Source organism: Protomyctophum bolini (genome assembly GCF_963924005.1).
Source record: "Protomyctophum bolini genome assembly, chromosome: 22".
Taxonomy (NCBI): domain Eukaryota; kingdom Metazoa; phylum Chordata; class Actinopteri; order Myctophiformes; family Myctophidae; genus Protomyctophum; species Protomyctophum bolini.
In genome coordinates this window covers 32,782,181-32,800,479 of record NC_137883.1, presented here as the reverse complement: position 1 = coordinate 32,800,479, position 18,299 = coordinate 32,782,181, and the positions used below count along the sequence as shown (strand labels likewise).

The window sequence follows — 18,299 nt, the reverse complement described above, 5'->3', positions numbered from 1 at the left end:
TATTGGTAAATCAGGAAACAAATAACTGAAACAAAATAAATAAAAATAACAAAACATTACAGCGCAGAAGAGAAAAAGTCAAACTCAATCAAATGCAGTGGGAAACAGAACAGTCTTTAATTGTGATTCAACATAAATCAGAGTGCCAGTATACCTGCTGTTTTCTGGGATTCTTTACATATATGGTGCCTAAAAATCGCTGGTTTATTATAAACCTTAAAAACCTCAAAGGAGTAGTTCCTACCAAACACTCTCCATTGGGACTCCTACTGGAGACTGATATTCACAAACTATATGATAAGGATATTATGTACATTTAATGAGTATCTGGATAATATATGTCTGACAGTATTGAATAAGTGGATATTAAGTAATGCAGCAGAGTCAAAGAGGATTGCTCTACATTATTTCAGTAACATCAGAACCAAGTAGAACCAGCTCTGGTGAAGAAACAACTGCTCATAGTGTGATTTACATCCCAGTGTCTTACAAAGAAAAACAGTTGGGTCTATTTGTTTTCCAAAACACAAACTGCCACTCACCCCTAAAATGATTGCAGCCAGTCTTCATAAATAGTACACAAGCCTTCATATCTTGTCTTTTACCAGTATACTACCACATCCCCTGTACTTTTATTATTATTGTATTAAGGTGCAATGTAAGTTAAATTTGTTTCCACTTTAGTATAGAAGACAGTGGTCTGGTTTCTGTACAAAACTGGACAAGGCCTAACAACACATTAGTATATTGTCAAATCCTCTTAGTCTCATAGCCCATTGTGTAATGTGTAGGCCTGTGTGCAGAAACATGTGTCCATACAGTATTATTAATTCATGATCAGGATAAGTCAGGATATCCTTATAATAATCATATCCTATATTCATGATTACATTATTAACAACAGAGACACAATAACAGCAACAACTGTATTTGTGTAAACCTGGGAAACCTGGACAACTTTAAGTCTTTAGGTCATTGTTCAGGTTGTGTTGCTCTGACAATACAGAGAAGTGTTGTCCACACTGATCACATCCATATGGTTTCTCTCCAGTGAAACTATTGACTCAGTGAATGAGGAGTAGTACTAAAAATAACAGTCCGTTCAAATATGTTAAGTATACTTTCAATTAATCTATACATGGAAACATTTGTTTCATCTATATTGGGGTCATCTCAACTAGTTTACATATGATATTGTATACAAATTTATATTGATTTAAACTCAATTCAATCTATTCATGTCATACATGTAAGCTTATATATTTTTGTTTCCTGTGACAGACGGTTCAAACTGTGATTACATGTTAACTGGTATTCATCTCACGCTTGAGAATAATATTACAATACAAATCTAACACTAGTAACCAAACCACCTTTTATTTGATTAATAAAAGCTGTCACCATGATTTTAGTATCTGTGTTTGTTCAGTAGATGTTTCCCCCATGAATTTGATATGAAGGACCCCAATCATAATCATTGTAGGATATTGTTTTCTAACGCATTCATTGTATTACTTTAACTAAAACATTGACTAAAACTAAATGTAAGTGATGTAAGTAGCCTATGTATTTATTCATGATGAATGTCAAATGTGTGATATACATTAATTTAATGATTTAATATGATGTGTCTGTGTGTGTGCAGCAAAGCCTTCTGTTCTGCGGCTTCTTTGAAGCATACTATGAGCAGCCGCCTCCGTTCACGTTGAACCTCAAAGTGCATCGCTCTGACGTCACTGCATGGACTGCAACCATTCAACAAGGTACCTACCGTTTGTACACCCCATGCCATGCTCTGTGCAACATTCTAGAAATAAACTGCTAACTGTGAGATTGCTTTGCAAGCTTCACATTTAATTAATCTAAACTATATCCAAATTATAATACATTGATGTATGACTATAAGTACATCCTATCAGTCTATGTGAATGTGAGTAAAGTAAATGCAGGAGTCAGCATTAATCCCAAATAACAGACACTGTCAGAGTCAAAGCATATAATATAGAAAACACGATTATTTAGTTATTGGTAAATCAGGAAACAAATAACTGAAACAAAATAAATAAAAATAACAAAACATTACAGCGCAGAAGAGAAAAAGTCAAACTCAATCAAATGCAGTGGGAAACAGAACAGTCTTTAATTATTGTGATTCAACATAAATCAGAGTGCCAGCATACCTACATTGGGACTCCTACTGGAGACTGATGTTCACAAATATATGGTAAGGATATTATGTACATGCAATGAGTATCTGAATAATATTTGTCTAACAGTATTGAATAATATAAGTGGATATTAAGTAATGCAGCAGAGTCAAAGAGGATTGCTCTACATTATTTCAGTAACATCAGAACCAAGTAGAACCAGCTCTGGTGAAGAAACAACTGCTCATAGTGTGATTTACATCCCAGTGTCTTACAAAGAAAAACAGTTGGGTCTATTTGTTTTCCAAAACACAAACTGCCACTCACCCCTAAAATGATTGCAGCCAGTCTTCATAAATAGTACACAAGCCTTCATATCTTGTCTTTTACCAGTATACTACCACATCCCCTGTACTTTTATTATTATTGTATTAAGGTGCAATGTAAGTTAAATTTGTTTCCACTTTAGTATAGAAGACAGTGGTCTGGTTTCTGTACAAAACTGGACAAGGCCTAACAACACATTAGTATATTGTCAAATCCTCTTAGTCTCATAGCCCATTGTGTAATGTGTAGGCCTGTGTGCAGAAACATGTGTCCATACAGTATTATTAATTCATGATCAGGATAAGTCGGGATATCCTTATAATAATCATATCCTATATTCATGATTACATTATTAACAACAGAGACACAATAACAGCAACAACTGTATTTGTGTAAACCTGGGAAACCTGGACAACTTTAAGTCTTTAGGTCATTGTTCAGGTTGTGTTGCTCTGACAATACAGAGAAGTGTTGTCCACACTGATCACATCCATATGGTTTCTCTCCAGTGAAACTATTGACTCAGTGAATGAGGAGTAGTACTAAAAATAACAGTCCGTTCAAATATGTTAAGTATACTTTCAATTAATCTATACATGGAAACGAAGAGGTTTCTTTAGAAACCAAGGTTTTGTAAGTAGAGTGAGCGAAATACCCATACACTCTATGGGATGTTTCCCTTTGCGGAGCAAAGGGCAGAAACTTCAGTCATGAACTCCCACAGCACATATAGCTCCTAAATATGTACTGTGGGTTTAAGAGCGATGACGTAGACGCCCTGCTTCTCGAAGCGTCTAGTCTGCGTCTACGTCATGCGCGCTCATTCGTACACCTTTCTTCTGCCGGGCCAAGACAGAAGGGTGTTTCGAGTGAAGTATTTCGCTCACTCTACTTACAAAACCTTGGTTTCTAAAGAAACCTCTTCGTTTTGTTAAGTATTCACGAAATACTTCACTCTATGGGACCTTATGAACTCCCATGTCTTGAATATAGTCAAGTGTGTTCAGGGCTATATGGTAACCTAAATGAGGGCTGGACAACCTCTGGTTGATAGCCCGGTCCCGGTGGAGAATGGTAGTAGCCTCGTGCTGACATATACATTCTCAGTGTAGATGCTTAAAGTAGGCCTGGTATATCCAGGGCATCTAGACTTATGTGATTACACATGGTTTAATGGCCTAATAGGTCCATTATGGAGCGGCAGCCCCCAACACTGCGTGCGCCACAGAGGGCGCTGCCACGTCTAGGTTATAGTATGTGGCAAATGTTGAGGGAGAGGACTGTAGGCTGGACAATTACAGCTCCTTTTAACCCATTAATTTGGAATTCATGGAAATGGCCGTGAACTTGACGCTCACGTACGTTGGTCGGAAACTCCGTCAATTCCCACGGGACGTCTTTAGGTGGCGGAGACGGGAGACATTTGCGGAAGCATACACGTGAGATTTATTCAGAAGGCTTTAGTCTTCATGCTGAATCAATAAATTGTTCCCAAATCTCAGATAAAATATGTAGGCATGTGTCCCCATGACATATTGACAAATAAATGATAGCCTATATAATAAAAGCTGAGTGCACTTGTATGCCTAAATGCATGCATTTCCCATACAGAAACTGCCCCTGCAAGCCCGACACCTTTTTATTTATTCATTAGAATCAGAATCAGAATCAGAATCAGAAGACTTTATTTGCCATTACATGTAAACATGTTAGGAATTTGCTTTGGTGGGCAGCAGAGTGCAGTTTCAACATTCAACATCCAAGTGCAAACAGGACAAGGCAGTGCAAAAACAACATAGTGAATAAAAATAAAGTGCAGAGAGATCAAGTGTTCAAGTGTTCAAGTGACCAGTCCATTTCGTACCACTCTGAGTGGGGGTGGAGGGTAAAAGGGGGGGGGGGTCAGGGGATCAGGGGGGGGACACCAGCAGCGTTGAGGAGCCGGATAGCCGTGGGGAAAAAACTGTTTGAGTGTCGGGCCTTCGTAGTCTTTAGGGACCGCAACCTCCTACCTGAGGGAAGCGGGGCAAAAAGACTGTGGCCTGGGTGTGCAGGGTCAGCCATGATCTTCCCGGCCCTCCTCAAAGCCCTACTCCTAAACAGGGCCTCAAGGGGGGGCAAAGGGCATCCAATCACCTTCTCTGCTGATCGTATGACCCGCTGCAGCTTGGCCTTGTCCTTGGCCACTGCAGCGGGGAACCAAACAGTGATGGCGTGGGTGATGATGGACTCGATGATGGCAGTGTAGAAATTAACCAGCAAGGTCCTTGGGAGGTGGAATTTCCTCAGCTGTCTCAGGAAGAACAGTCTCTTCTGGGCCTTTTTTGTGAGGGTATCGATGTTGGGTCCCCACTTCAGGTCCCGGGAGACTGTCACCCCGAGGAAGCGGCATGACTCCACTGTGACGACTGGAGTGCCTCCCAATATGATGGGGGGGGGAGGGGCCAGAGTCCTCCTGAAGTCCACAATCAGCTCCACCGTTTTCAGAGCATTTAACTCAAGGTTGTTCTGGGTGCACCAGGTCAGCAGCAGGTCGATCTCGCTCCTGTAGGCAGACTCGTCCTCCCTGGAGATGAGCCCCACCAGGGTGGTGTCGTCTGCAAACTTCAGGAGTTTGACCGACTGGTGGCTGGAGGAGCAGCAGTTGGTGTAGAGGGAAAACAGAAGGGGAGACAGGACGCAGCCCTGGGGGGAGCCGGTGCTGATGGTCCTCAGCTCGGAGATGGACTTCCCGATCTTCACCCGCTGAGTCCTGTTGGACAGGAAGTCTGTGATCCACCTGCAGGTGTAGTCAGGCACCTGCAGCGCAGAGAGGCCGCGCTCCAGTATGGGAGGCAAGATGGTGTTGAACGCCGAGCTGAAGTCCACAAACAGAATCCTGGCATAGGTCCCCGCAGTGTCCAGATGTTCCAGGACGTAGTGTAGAGCCATGTTGACCGCGTCGTCCACGGACCGGTTGGCTCTATATGCAAACTGCATAGGGTCTAGGAGAGGGTCTGTGATGTCCTTCAGGTGGGCAAGGACGAGGCGTTCAAAGACCTTCATGACTACAGAGGTCAGGGCGACGGGTCTGTAGTCATTAAGGCCTGTGATCCTGGGTTTTTTGGGGACAGGGATGATGGTGGAAGCTTTGAAGCAGGCTGGTACCTGACAGCGCTCCAGTGAGGAGTTGAAGATGTTACTGAACACAGGGGACAGCTGGTCAGCACAGAACTTCAGGATGGAGGGTGAGACAGCATCCGGTCCGGCCGCCTTCCGGGGGTTTTGTCTCTTAAACAGGCGGTTCACCTCTCTCTCTGAGACAGAGAGGTATGGGCGGGCAGAGGAAGAGGGGGGCGGGGATGGAGAGGGGGAGGATAAGTGAGAGTGTGGTTGGAGAGGGGGGGGGGGGGAGGTAGGCACGGCAGTAGCAGAGGGGGCAGACTGTTTTTCAAATCTGCAGTAAAACGTGTTCAGCTCATTAGCAAGGAGAGTGTTGTCTGTGGTCTGAGGGGGTTTCGGTTTATAGTTTGTTATTTGTTTAAGGCCCTTCCAGACAGAGGCAGTGTTTCCATCTGAGAAGGATCCATTAGGATATTACTATAGCATGCGCGATTGCGCTTCTCACTTGACAGCTTTCTACTCGCAGTGCAACGCGTTGTGAGCTTGTAGATCGGCTCTCGCGCATGTTAAAAAACAAACTCACAATTATAATAAGAGCATAGGCTTATCTGCATTCTGCACTACGAATCCAACATTGTTTAGTGTAGTAATGCCTGCAGTAGGCGGCGGCAGGCCTATTGAAATTGTTTTGTTACGGAGCTCCTTGAGTCAGTTGACTGTCGGTCGGTGTGTGTGTGTGTGTGTGTGCAGGGTGTGTGTGTGTGTGGGGTGGGGGGGGCAGACAGCAGCGTGCTGCCGATCCGATTCACATTGGAAAATGAATGGGCTATATAGCCCTATATAAAAAATAGAAGACCACATTAGCCTGGGAGGCGACCTTTTTTCCGACAGCATTCTAGCCGACGGGGCAACGGTCCGCTCCGCAGCTCCACATTCGCTGCGATGCGAAAAAGCGATGGTCCGACATGCGCTGCTCCCGTGCTTGCAAATATGAAGGACAGACTTTATAATCATGTATTGATATTGATCACATGCATGGATGACACACACAGAATAGTTTAACTCACTGGATAAACTCACTGGATTATAATTTCTTAAATTCTTCAGACAAGAGGATCCCAATTATTCACTTATGAATGTATAGGCTAGGCTATACTGTTCTTTATCGCGCAATGCCTCTCTCCCTCTCTCTCTCTCTCAAAAGACGACTTTTGCATTGACATATATCCGATATTTTAAATATCGGATAGCCTATGTTTTACCTCTGACTGCAAAGGTGTGAGTGCAGCACCCGCCTTGGTCCCGAACTTAATTCAATAAATTATAATTATATTGCTTCAGCAGCGGAGCACGCACCGTTGTGGTGCATGCTCCGCTGAAGCAATAATAATAATTTCCTTTGGTGTCCTTTGATGGATTGATGTCAGTTTGTACATATATAGTAGCCTACAGTGGTAATATACAATGGTGCAAAAACGACATAACATAAAAGCCCTAACTGTCCTGCTCCTACATGTGTAGAATTATTACATTAATAGAGTGCGGGCTATATTCATGCAGTGACAGCGGCTGTGAAGCCGCATAGTCTGCGGCTGCAAAGCCTTTTTTTTTTGTTGACAGACCAAACTGCTGTCTGCTGAGTCATGCTTGAAGCCTTTTATGGTGCGATATGGGGCGTGGATCAATGCAAATGAGGTTGTCGAGTGCTTTTCCGATCACTTTGCACCCACTGCATTCAGTATGACATACACCTGCGATACGCCAGCGCACCTGTGGTACACACCGCTCTCTGAATAACACGTCATCTCAACGTAGCTTGATCGGACGGATAAATACGATATCTGTTTCCGCCACAGTGTAACGGTGGCGTATTTCTTTTTAATGAATCAGGCCCTATATGTGTGTGTTTGTGTGTGTGTGTGTGTGTGTGTGTGTGTGTGTGTGTTACCCTTTTACAGTATATGGTGTTACCTCAGTCTGAGCAAGTAGGCAAGGCAATTTTATTTATATACCACCTTTCATACACGTTCAAACATTCAAAATACAGTACAGCTCATTTAAAGCCCAGATTATACCAGGCTATCTATCAAGCCTAGTTGATACTAGACTAGCAGCAATTTGCAACTCTAGATTTCTTTATAATGGGATGAATCTAGAGTTGCAATACCCTCCATTGACTCCCCACTCATCCAATTTGCGTTTGCGATCTGCTTGTATTAAACGACATTAAACTCACCATCATTGCAGCTCTAGGCCAAGCTTGAATTATCCTCTTTCAATCTGCCGAGCTTGTGTGTCATAAAAACCCACCGTAGAGATGTTGTTTTGAGTTACTTTCTGTCAAGACATTCTGTGCAGGTGATTCTTTTTCTAAGTGTTGCAGTTTGGAAGCACTCGTTTTTATTAACGGGGCGCACTGCTGCCTCCTGCATTATGTGCAAATTCGAAACAGGTGGTACGCAGGGTGACTTTGACGTGCGCTTCCAAACTTCTGCACAGAATTTCTTGACGGAAAGTATTATTGTACAAGTACACTGTCTTACTGTCCTGCTGTCTCTCCTCCTGCAGATAAACCAAGATGGGAGCGTAGTCAGCGTACAAATGCATGCAGGAGTTGTGGCGCAAGAAGCAGTCGGACGCGATGCGTTTCCTGCTGCAGTACCGCCAGCTGTCCAACCTCTACAGAGCTCCCCGACCCACCAGGCCCGACAAGGACCGCAGGCCTAGCAGGGTGAGTGTTTACTGGGCCTGTAGGCTGGGCTACAAGGCCTAGCAGGGTGAGTGTTTACTGGGTCTGTAGGCTGGGCTACAAGGCCTAGCAGGGTGAGTGTTTACTGGGTCTGTAGGCTGGGCTACAAGGCCTAGCAGGGTGAGTGTTTACTGGGTCTGTAGGCTGGGCTACAAGGCCTAGCAGGGTGAGTGTTTACTGGGTCTGTAGGCTGGGCTACAAGGCCTAGCAGGGTGAGTGTTTACTGGGTCTGTAGGCTGGGCTACAAGGCCTAGCAGGGTGAGTGTTTACTGGGTACTTAAGGACTGTAGGCTGGACAATTACAGCTCCTTTTAACCCATTCATGACGGGAAACCCTTTTGGTGTTTTAAGGATTATATTATAATTTAGCTATTGAAAAATAGCAGATCTACAAGCTCATAGTGCGACACCGCGCTATGAGGTTTGGGTCCCTGGAGCGACATATTTTCAGATGGGGGTCTGAAAGACTCACCGCTGAGGTGAGTCTGACCCTAACCTGGGATAGTGTACAGTAGTAGTGTGGACGTACACACAGCCTGCAGTCCACCGCTGAGGTGAGTCTGACCCTAACCTGGGATAGTGTACAGTAGTAGTGTGGACGTACACACAGCCTGCAGTCCACCGCTGAGGTGAGTCGGATCAAAGTTAAATCTGTACATTGAAATGGGAAAGAGACTTTGGACACTGCCACTGCAAGCTTTGGCCATTAAAACATTTTTCTCATACTCTGGTTTTGTGAGGAAACTAGACAAGACAAACTGAAAGTTTTATTATAGTTATTTTATCAGTATGTGACGTATCAATGATTACATCTATCTAGAACACTCTAATAGAGGGTGTGCCCAGCTCCATGCCAAAGCTTTTTCCTGCAGGAAACACTGATAGTATAGTATAGTATAGTATAGTATAGTATAGTATAGTATAGTATAGCTCAGCTCTAATGCCTTCATTAGAGCTATGGGACTGTTGTCTTCCTGCGCTCGCATGAAATGCAGACCAGCCTCTCCTCTGTTGCGGAAATATAAATACGTACCTATACTTACCAATACAAAGGCGGCTTGTGTTATTACTAGAAAGCCTACTTTCCACTCTGAGCTCCCCACCACTTGTATAAAATGCATTTATTTTGGCCAGAAAGGGATTTTTTTATATCTGCAGGGGCGCAGTGGAGTAACAAAGTATTTTTTTTTCCGGTAGGAAAAAGATTCCTTTCTGGCCAAAACATGCATTTTCTACGTGTGATGAGGGGCTGATCCAAACGATATCCTCTCCCTGAAGACGGGGAGGAACTGTGATCATCTCCCTGCAATCAGTACATTGGCCCCCTTCAGTCTGCATACCAGGTTTGATGATGTCATCTATTCTACATGCTAAACAAGGCATTCACACACTTTGACACCCTGGGCAATACAGTTAGAATCATGCTGTTTTTAAACTTCTCCAGTGTCTTCAAAACTTTCCGGTCACAACTGCTTGCAGAAGCTTGTGTTGAAGGGGGGGGGGGGGCATGGTTTGGTGGCATGGATCTAAGTATCTCTGGGGCAGACTGCAGCATGTGAGACTGCAGGGTTGTCTGTTCGGAGGTGCTGGTGTACATCACAGGCACTCCCCAGGGCTCAGTGCTGTCACCTTTCCTGCTCACCCTATAAACATCTGAGATCCGCTTCAACTACAAGACATGCAGTGGTCAGCTGATCCCTCCATCTCAGGGCACAGCACTGTGTGTATGTTTCAGTGTGCTGGGTGCCATTTACGTTAGTTGAAGCGTTTCATTTTTTTTACAAATGTGCTACATTTCATGATCTAGATTAACGTATGAGTAAACTAAGGCACCAGTACTTGTTTTAGATGTTAGGTATATATGTATTTATGACATTTGAGAAAGATTTTGTGTTGCTGAACACAATATAACACATTTTACAAGCAAAAACAGCAGCACTGTGTTCTATTCCAACAGGCTACGTCATTAGCGTATGTTTACGTCATTATCATATCTTTTTTTGTTTCAACAGGCTACGTCATCTATAGTATCCGTGTGCGCCGTGATGGTCGTGAACGCCCCGTACCGAAGGGAGCCACCTACGGCAAGCCCGTTCACCACGGAGTCAACCAGATCATGTTCGCCCTGCAGCCTGCAGTCCACCGCTGAGGTGAGTCTGACCCTAACCTGGGATAGTGTACAGTAGTAGTGTGGACTAGGGCTGACCCCAAAAAATCGATTAATCGACGTTCAATCGATTTTAAAATTTTGAATCGAATAGTCATAAAAAAAAGCGGCCGCTTTTGGTCCGAGACGGCCCCATTTGGTCCGCGAGCCATGCTTGCGCCTCGCAGCACCTCGCAACGCCTCCTCTTTCCCCGTGTTAACAACAAGGAAGTCAGCTGCAGTCCCAGGAGCCAGGAAAAATAAATCGAAAGTGTGGTTGCATTTTAAAATACCCTATTTGAATAAAGGTTGTAGTCTACACAAGAGTGAAAATGACCGCTGGGAAAATCCCTAATTGAGAGTGTAGGCAAGCGCACCACAGCTCAGTGGACATTAAATATAGGCTACCATGTTTGATAAGTCATATAAAAACATTACTTACTCCCAAATGAAAATATAAACTCACAGATTATAGATCACTTGGAATTATAACAATCTGTTGAGTATTGCCTGAATAATGCCACTATAAAATCCCAACTTTTATCGATGCGCCATTGCGCTGAGAACCTTGTGGAGCCTGGCGGTGTACATTATACTTGTGCGCGCACCGGAAATTCAAAGATCTGCAATCTCATGCGCTGCGTTGTGCATATTGGCTGAGTATAATGGCACGAATGAAACTAGGCCTATATTTTTATTTTGGCGATGCAGAGAATTGATTTTGCCGTTGCCAGCGATATCTTTTTTTCTTCTTGTCTGAAGACTGACCTGTTCCATCACTGTGAACTCCCATGCAGCAGAGCAGCTCCTACAGACCCAGACCAAAACACCTTTTCTCTTTGGCATTTAATTGCACCTGATCGTATTATTGTAATTATGTAGCCTATACTATTTGCCTGTGTTTTTTCTTTTAATTATGCCTTTTTTTGTGCGCCGATGGTGATGCTCCACTTGTTTCAGCCTGTGGTCACTTTGGTCACTTTGGTCAGCTTTTATTGTTTTAAATGTGCTATATAAATAAATATATATATTGGAGCAGGTGCTGGCAAATAACTAATTACTGTAATGCCATGCAGTGAAGTTGCGCAAATGTCAACTCAATTAGCAAGCGGAGCTGCTCTCATGCACTCTGCACTGCAGTCTGCAGCACAATGACTGCAGATCTCTTCTTAAAGTTTACTTATTATGGTTTACTTTCAACCATAAACCATAATATGATTGACAAACCTTGGATTATAATTCTTCATCGACCAACAGCGCATGCAGCATGACTATGAGGTAATTTAACTATGTGGGATTTCTCCATCGGCATCGCATGTCGATAAAAAATGGGATTTCACTAGTGGCATTATTCAGGCAATACTCAACAGATTGTTATAATTCCAAGTGATCTATAATCTGTGAAGTCTATATATTTTTTCCCATACACACACTCACAGTCACATTAACTTTATGATCAATCAAATCAACCGTGGTTGATTTTATTTGAGTGTTCAAGTGTCTTGAAGAGTTCATTCATGTTACCGTTCGTTTACAATTGACAGAGGAGTTTGGATTATATATATTTTTATTTGATGGAGAGGTAATGCCTGGTTCAGGCGCTGTTTAATTGTTAAATAAAAGACCAATCCAATATGCGCTCCTCTCTATCTTCTGCAGCTATATCGCTGTTTTATTTTAAGCCAAATTCATTGTGCGTCAGCGTCACTGCTCGTCTCGCGCGCCCCCCAAAAACATGGGCTATAACCCATCGTTTTTTTCAGTTTTTCATTTTTGTCAAATCATCAAAAATGATGAAAAACGGCACGCTATAGTATGCCGTACGATATAGGCTATAGCCCATGGTCCAAAATGATGAGAAACGAGAGTTGCGGCTAACTCTGAGTGTTGTACAGAGTGCAGGGGGTGTCTTGATAGGCGTGCTCCTCACTAGAGTATAGTTTGAAAATAAAAGTTATCCTCGTTTCTCATCATTTTGGACCATGGGCTATAGCCCATATCGTACGGCATACTATAGCACATACGGCATACTATAGCACGCCGTTTTTCATCATTTTTGAGGATTTGAAAAATAATTAAAAAAATTAAAATACGATGCGTTATAGCCCATGTTTTTTGAAATTTTGAAAATAAAAGTTATCCTCGTTTCTCATCATTTTGGACCATGGGCTATAGCCCATATCGTACGGCATACTATAGCACATACGGCATACTATAGCACGCCGTTTTTCATCATTTTTGAGGATTTGAAAAATAATTAAAAAAATTAAAATACGATGGGTTATAGCCCATGTTTTTTGAAATTTTGGAAAAAAATCCAGGACCATGAATTAGAGGATAAAGCTCACATGTTACCCTGTTACATAATCGGATTATGAGTATATATTTATGAAATGAATAACATGGTTTATTTTGTGTCATCTAACTTTATGCATTCATGTAAGATAAAAATGCAAACTTACTCGTATAGGTCCCTGACCTTGTATGTTACTTCAGGTTGGTTCTGTTCTGGCAGACGTGCAGCGCTTGCGTGGGAACCTGCCGTGGGAACGACTGGATAGTTTCATGAGGTGGTTGTTACAGAATAGCTACTCTAGCTTGAGATTGGTTGTGAGAGTCATTATTCAATCTTCCCTCTTTGTTATTTTTCATGAAGTGATTCGTTAGTATGCCCAGTTTGCAGGTTGTATTATCTCGCTATGAGATTTGTTCCGATAACTTAACCTAACTGCGATATATGGTTGAATGGTAAGTATTATGTAGAACTTCACTATAGAGTGCAGGGGGCGTCTTGATAGGCGTGCTCCTCACTAGAGTATAGTTGCGGCTAACTCTGAATGTTGTTCAAGTTGTTCAAAAAAACGATGGGTTATAGCCCATGTTTTTTGAAATTTTGAAAAAAAAAGTTATCCTCGTTTCTCATCATTTTGGACCATGGGCTATAGCCCATATCGTACGGCATACTATAGCGCGCCGTTTTTCATCATTTTTGATGATTTGACAAAAATGAAAAAATGAAAAAAACGATGGGTTATAGCCCATGTTTTTTGAAATTTTGAAAATAAAAGTTATCCTCGTTTCTCATCATTTTGGACCATCGGCTATAGCCGATATCGTACGGCATACTATAGCGCGCCGTTTTTCATCATTTTTGACGATTTGACAAAAATGACAAAATGAAAAAAACGATGGGTTATAGCCCATGTTTTTTGAAATTTTGAAAATAAAAGTTATCCTCGTTTCTCATCATTTTGGACCATCGGCTATAGCCGATATCGTACGGCATACTATAGCGCGCCGTTTTTCATCATTTTTGACGATTTGACAAAAATGACAAAATGAAAAAAACGATGGGTTATAGCCCATGTTTTTTGAAATTTTGAAAAAAAATGTTATCCTCGTTTCTCATCATTTTGGACCATGGGCTATAGCCCATATCGTACGGCATACTATAGCACATACGGCATACTATAGCACGCCGTTTTTCATCATTTTTGAGGATTTGAAAAATAATTAGAAAAATTAAAATACGATGGGTTATAGCCCATGTTTTTTGAAATTTTGGAAAAAAATCCAGGCCCATGAATTAGAGGATAAAGCTCACATGTTACCCTGTTACATAATCGGATTATGAGTATATATTTATGAAATGAATAACATGGTTTATTTTGTGTCATCTAACTTTATGCATTCATGTAAGATAAAAATGCAAACTTACTCGTATAGGTCCCTGACCTTGTATGTTACTTCAGGTTGGTTCTGTTCTGGCAGACGTGCAGCGCTTGCGTGGGAACCTGCCGTGGGAACGACTGGATAGTTTCATGAGGTGGTTGTTACAGAATAGCTACTCTAGCTTGAGATTGGTTGTGAGAGTCATTATTCAATCTTCCCTCTTTGTTATTTTTCATGAAGTGATTCGTTAGTATGCCCAGTTTGCAGGTTGTATTATCTCGCTATGAGATTTGTTCCGATAACTTAACCTAACTGCGATATATGGTTGAATGGTAAGTATTATGTAGAACTTCACTATAGAGTGCAGGGGGCGTCTTGATAGGCGTGCTCCTCACTAGAGTATAGTTGCGGCTAACTCTGAGTGTTGTACAGAGTGCAGGGGGTGTCTTGATAGGCGTGCTCCTCACTAGAGTATAGTTGTGGCTAACTCTGAGTGTTGTTCAAGTTGTTCAAAAAAACGATGGGTTATAGCCCATGTTTTTTGAAATTTTGAAAAAAAAAGTTATCCTCGTTTCTCATAATTTTGGACCATGGGCTATAGCCCATATCGTACGGCATACTATAGCGCGCCGTTTTTCATCATTTTTGATGATTTGACAAAAATGAAAAAATGAAAAAAACGATGGGTTATAGCCCATGTTTTTTGAAATTTTGAAAAAAAATGTTATCCTCGTTTCTCATCATTTTGGACCATGGGCTATAGCCGATATCGTACGGCATACTATAGCGCGCCGTTTTTCATCATTTTTGACGATTTGACAAAAATGACAAAATGAAAAAAACGATGGGTTATAGCCCATGTTTTTTGAAATTTTGAAAATAAAAGTTATCCTCGTTTCTCATCATTTTGGACCATCGGCTATAGCCGATATCGTACGGCATACTATAGCGCGCCGTTTTTCATCATTTTTGACGATTTGACAAAAATGAAAAAAACGATGGGTTATAGCCCATGTTTTTTGAAATTTTGGAAAAAAATCCAGGCCCATGAATTAGAGGATAAAGCTCACATGTTACCCTGTTACATAATCGGATTATGAGTATATATTTATGAAATGAATAACATGGTTTATTTTGTGTCATCTAACTTTATGCATTCATGTAAGATAAAAATGCAAACTTACTCGTATAGGTCCCTGACCTTGTATGTTACTTCAGGTTGGTTCTGTTCTGGCAGACGTGCAGCGCTTGCGTGGGAACCTGCCGTGGGAACGACTGGATAGTTTCATGAGGTGGTTGTTACAGAATAGCTACTCTAGCTTGAGATTGGTTGTGAGAGTCATTATTCAATCTTCCCTCTTTGTTATTTTTCATGAAGTGATTCGTTAGTATGCCCAGTTTGCAGGTTGTATTATCTCGCTATGAGATTTGTTCCGATAACTTAACCTAACTGCGATATATGGTTGAATGGTAAGTATTATGTAGAACTTCACTATAGAGTGCAGGGGGCGTCTTGATAGGCGTGCTCCTCACTAGAGTATAGTTGCGGCTAACTCTGAGTGTTGTACAGAGTGCAGGGGGTGTCTTGATAGGCGTGCTCCTCACTAGAGTATAGTTGGGCTAACTCTGAATGTTGTTCAAGTTGTTCAAAAAAACGATGGGTTATAGCCCATGTTTTTTGAAATTTTGAAAAAAAAAGTTATCCTCGTTTCTCATAATTTTGGACCATGGGCTATAGCCCATATCGTACGGCATACTATAGCGCGCCGTTTTTCATCATTTTTGATGATTTGACAAAAATGAAAAAATGAAAAAAACGATGGGTTATAGCCCATGTTTTTTGAAATTTTGAAAAAAAATGTTATCCTCGTTTCTCATCATTTTGGACCATGGGCTATAGCCGATATCGTACGGCATACTATAGCGCGCCGTTTTTCATCATTTTTGACGATTTGACAAAAATGACAAAATGAAAAAAACGATGGGTTATAGCCCATGTTTTTTGAAATTTTGAAAATAAAAGTTATCCTTGTTTCTCATCATTTTGGACCATCGGCTATAGCCGATATCGTACGGCATACTATAGCGCGCCGTTTTTCATCATTTTTGACGATTTGACAAAAATGAAAAAAACGATGGGTTATAGCCCATGTTTTTTGAAATTTTGAAAAAAAATGTTATCCTCGTTTCTCATCATTTTGGACCATCGGCTATAGCCGATATCGTACGGCATACTATAGCGCGCCGTTTTTCATCATTTTTGACGATTTGACAAAAATGACAAAATGAAAAAAACGATGGGTTATAGCCCATGTTTTTTGAAAATAAAAGTTATCCTCGTTTCTCATCATTTTGGACCATGGGCTATAGCCCATATCGTACGGCATACTATAGCACATACGGCATACTATAGCACGCCGTTTTTCATCATTTTTGAGGATTTGAAAAATAATTAAAAAAATAAAAATACGATGCGTTATAGCCCATGTTTTTTGAAATTTCGGAAGAAAATCAAGGCCCATGAATTAGAGGATAAAGCTCACATGTTACCCTGTTACATAATCGGATTATGAGTATATATTTATGAAATGAATAACATGGTTTGTTTTGTGTCATCTAACTTTATGCATTCATGTAAGATAAAAATGCAAACTTACTCGTATAGGTCCCTGACCTTGTATGTTATTCAGGTTGGTTCTGTTCTGGCAGACGTGCAGCGCTTGCGTGGGAACCTGCCGTGGGAACGACTGGATAGTTTCATGAGGTGGTTGTTACAGAATAGCTACTCTAGCTTGAGATTGGTTGTGAGAGTCATTATTCAATCTTCCCTCTTTGTTATTTTTCATGAAGTGATTCGTTAGTATGCCCAGTTTGCAGGTTGTATTATCTCGCTATGAGATTTGTTTCCGATAACTTAACCTAACTGCGATATATGGTTGAATGGTAAGTATTATGTAGAACTTCACTATAGAGTGCAGGGGGCGTCTTGATAGGCGTGCTCCTCACTAGAGTATAGTTGCGGCTAACTCTGAATGTTGTTCAAGTTGTTCAAAAAAACGATGGGTTATAGCCCATGTTTTTTTAAATTTTGAAAAAAAAAGTTATCCTCGTTTCTCATCATTTTGGACCATGGGCTATAGCCCATATCGTACGGCATACTATAGCGCGCCGTTTTTCATCATTTTAGATGATTTGACAAAAATGAAAAAATCGATGGGTTATAGCCCATGTTTTTTGAAATTTTGAAAAAAAATGTTATCCTCGTTTCTCATCATTTTGGACCATGGGCTATAGCCGATATCGTACGGCATACTATAGCGCGCCGTTTTTCATCATTTTTGACGATTTGACAAAAATGACAAAATGAAAAAAACGATGGGTTATAGCCCATGTTTTTTGAAATTTTGAAAATAAAAGTTATCCTCGTTTCTCATCATTTTGGACCATCGGCTATAGCCGATATCGTACGGCATACTATAGCGCGCCGTTTTTCATCATTTTTGACGATTTGACAAAAATGAAAAAAACGATGGGTTATAGCCCATGTTTTTTGAAATTTTGAAAAAAAATGTTATCCTCGTTTCTCATCATTTTGGACCATGGGCTATAGCCCATATCGTACGGCATACTATAGCACATACGGCATACTATAGCACGCCGTTTTTCATCATTTTTGAGGATTTTTAAAAAATATATTTTTTTTTAAATACGATGGGTTATAGCCCATGTTTTTTGAAATTTTGGAAAAAAATCCAGGCCCATGAATTAGAGGATAAAGCTCACATGTTACCCTGTTACATAATCGGATTATGAGTATATATTTATGAAATGAATAACATGGTTTGTTTTGTGTCATCTAACTTTATGCATTCGTGTAAGATAAAAATGCAAACTTACTCGTATAGGTCCCTGACCTTGTATGTTACTTCAGGTTGGTTCTGTTCTGGCAGACGTGCAGCGCTTGCGTGGGAACCTGCCGTGGGAACGACTGGATAGTTTCATGAGGTGGTTGTTACAGAATAGCTACTCTAGCTTGAGATTGGTTGTGAGAGTCATTATTCAATCTTCCCTCTTTGTTATTTTTCATGAAGTGATTCGTTAGTATGCCCAGTTTGCAGGTTGTATTATCTCGCTATGAGATTTGTTCCGATAACTT

General features: G+C 41.2%; 1 protein-coding gene across 1 annotated transcript in view; it reads left to right on the top strand.

The window, feature by feature from the left end:
* LOC308309909 (uncharacterized protein) overlaps positions 1–8,277 on the top strand; it is a 35,523-nt gene extending 27,246 nt beyond the window's left edge. The window contains exons 14-15 of the mRNA XM_080755883.1: positions 1,646–1,763; positions 8,145–8,277. The gene's annotated coding sequence lies outside the window, so the exon portion shown is untranslated. The remainder of the gene's footprint in view (positions 1–1,645; positions 1,764–8,144) is intronic.
* The last annotated feature ends 10,022 nt before the right edge of the window (positions 8,278–18,299 follow it).